This window comes from Solanum pennellii, chromosome 3 (genome assembly GCF_001406875.1).
Source record: "Solanum pennellii chromosome 3, SPENNV200".
Classification (NCBI taxonomy): Eukaryota; Viridiplantae; Streptophyta; class Magnoliopsida; order Solanales; family Solanaceae; genus Solanum; species Solanum pennellii.
The window spans coordinates 41,962,669-41,965,835 of NC_028639.1; positions in this window are offsets into that span (position 1 = coordinate 41,962,669).

Consider the following 3,167-nt stretch of genomic DNA (forward strand, 5'->3'; position numbering starts at 1 on the left):
CCTCTTTTAACCCCCAAGTAATTAGACTTATTAACATTAACCCACTAACTTTATAATTAAAGCAGGAATAGTCCAAAACGCCCCTTAAATTACTTAACAGAAATCCGACCCAGCCTGGGATTACGCAGCCTGTGACGGCCCGTCGTGCCTGCGACGGTCCGTCCTGCTGCTCCGTCACAGAGTTCAGAGACTCAATTCCACTAAAGGGTCTGTGACGGTCCGTCGTGCCCACGACGGTCCGTCCTGCCATGTCGTCACGAAGTTTAGAGAGTCGATTTCAGTACCCAAATTTCAGAATTCTAAGTGTTTTGGAACGAGACCCCCTCGACGGCCCGTCGTGGGTTCCGTCGACTCAGACAGTTTTTCCAGAAATAAAATCTGCTGCTAAAAACGACTAAACAGGTCGTTACAATTAATTTATACTAATTATATAATATTTCAAGACCTTAAATCTATTTGTATTCCTCATAATTTCAAAATTCCCAAATTAAAACCAATTTCCCCCAAAATCTTCTCTTTAGAACTCCAAGGAAGAAGAAGAGAACAAAGCTAGGGTTTCAATAAGAAGGCTTTTACACTCAATTTCATTGGAGAATCATAACTAAGGTATGATAGCTCTTCATCCATGGATAGACTTCATCCATGGAGCCCTTTCCAAACCCCCAATTTAAAATTTAGAAATCTCAAAAGTTAGGGTTTGACTTCAATCTCATGGATACCTTTCAAATTAGTTTTAATGATTGAATTATGCTTTTTAATAGATATATTGATGGTTTTATATCGTTTTATGTTTCATTCTCCAAGAATCCATGAATCCCCCTATTTTTTTCAATTTGGATCTAAAAGTGTAGGTATTGATTGATGCAAGTAGAATATGATAGAGTTACACATGTAGTAATTGAACTACTTGAATTATGTCATCAACCATTTCTAATGTAGTAATTCTAGAGGTTTGTATAAATTGTGGTGTATGGTCCTTGAAGGATAAAGTATGAGAACTATGAATGTTAATGAGATTTATGTGTAAGATTTATGAACACTTTGAGAGTAAAGTGAATTGAGTATGATCTAGTTGTGCATGAACAAAATTCACATTGACAATTAATTTCTCTTTATTTGTAAAAATCAAGAGTATTTGAAGAGTTTTTTCTTTAAATAAATTTGATATAAACTAAAATCATCGAACTAGTTTAATATAAATTAATTTTACCTACTCAAAAGTCATCCTAGCTACTGCTATAAAATACCTAGCATGGTCTTCATTTCAATGATGAGAGGAGGATGAGAGAATTATCAAGCAAAAAATTTAACATTTTGCATTGTAGAAATTTCCTTTTGTTTTTGTCCACTCCTCCTTGTCCAGCCTAAGTATTTATTACGTCCTTTTTTAATATGTTGATCGATTTAATTTTTTATGATTTTGTTTTTCTTTTGTAATATCTTATGTCCTACATAAAAATTAGTGATATACAATTCATGTTATACTATATTTCTAAATTATTGGAGAAATTCATAATGAAAGATTAAACAGGTAATTTGATATGCGACTCTCGATAGAGTGCTTAACTTAAGCACAAATATATGTTCGAGATTATTATTTATAAGTAGTGAGAGGAATAACTAAATGAGAAAAATCACATATGATTTTTTTAAAATATATTTTTATTTAAAAATTATGATGATGGTTGCAAGTATGTTTCGTAATATATCATGTCTTTATATCATTTGCATATGTACCAAATCGATGAGGTCTTTTAATTAGATCTTATAAATTATATGCATCAAAATTCTATTTACTGTGATGAAAAGTTATTTATTATTGATGTAAAATTTTAATTATGGCTGAAATATTGTCGAATCCAGTCTCCAGATTATTGGCTGGACCCATAAATAGTTAAGTAGTAGTTGTCCAAATTAGAATGTCTATTTTTGCCTTAGAAAAATTATTTTATTTAAGAGAATGTGATATTCTTCTTCCTAATTATTGAATGTTAATTATTATTCATACCCATAATTGTTTAAAAGAATTGAAAGTTAAATATGAAGATTCTCTCCACTACTATGTAAAAACCTTTCAGAAAAAAATTTCAATATGCTTTTAAAGAACCAATTTACAAAGATTTGTGTAATGTGCACAATTCAATATGAGAAGAAAAGAGAATGAGAAACTGCAAATGAAGGATAACAAAAAATGCTCGAGTATATGACCTATTTAATGTTCTTCTTCGTACTATATCTTTTTATTATTCAGTGAACAAAATATAAATGGTAAAACTACTATTGTTAATTTCAGCATTTCCTATTTCATAACTCAATTTTTCGTATATATAAATTTAATAATAAGGGACAAACGTGCAACGCACGTTCCCGAAATCTAGTATTATTACAAGTGGGAAGCCCTTTATCTTAAAGTTAAATTACCAATTTGCCCTTGAAAATTATTATATGAAAAAAAAGTATAATATTTTAATTACCTGAAAAATAAATTCACATTTCAATTACAATAATTAGGATAATTGAAAAGACACTGTGTGAAACTCACATTTAAATCACCATGAATAGGGTAAGTGAAAAGCTAATTGACAGAAATAAATCTTTTTGAAGCAATAGTATTGTTAATCATCCAAGTGAATAATGACATTTTTCGGGTTCTTTCGGTAAATAAAGAAACTATGTTTCATCTTAAGTACTTAAAGCATTTCATCTTCATAGACATTCCAAAGGGCATGGAAGATAGGAACACCATTTACGTTAAGAAACTGAAGATTCCTTCATCCCCTGCCCTTCAATTTACTTTTGTTTGTGTTTGATAAGTTGTGCCTCTTAATGATATGAAAACTTGTAGTTGATCTGTAATAGGTTGATCATCATATTTCTTTATATGCTTAAAATGCCATTAATTTGATTTTAGTATAAAAATAAATATTCTTTACTAGAGATTTTTGGATTTTACCTTGTATCAGCAAGAGAGCAAAATAAGACATTGAAGATTAATTTGTTCTTTTTTGAAACAGGAAGGTTTTAAACTTCTAACAGTATTTCTTTATTGTTTTCTTCTAACACTGTTTTCCCCCACTTTTGTTGTAGAACATAACTCTTTTTAGATTAATTTATAATCCAATTTACAGTGTTCTTAGAATTCAAGGTAAATAGATTGATCCGAGGAT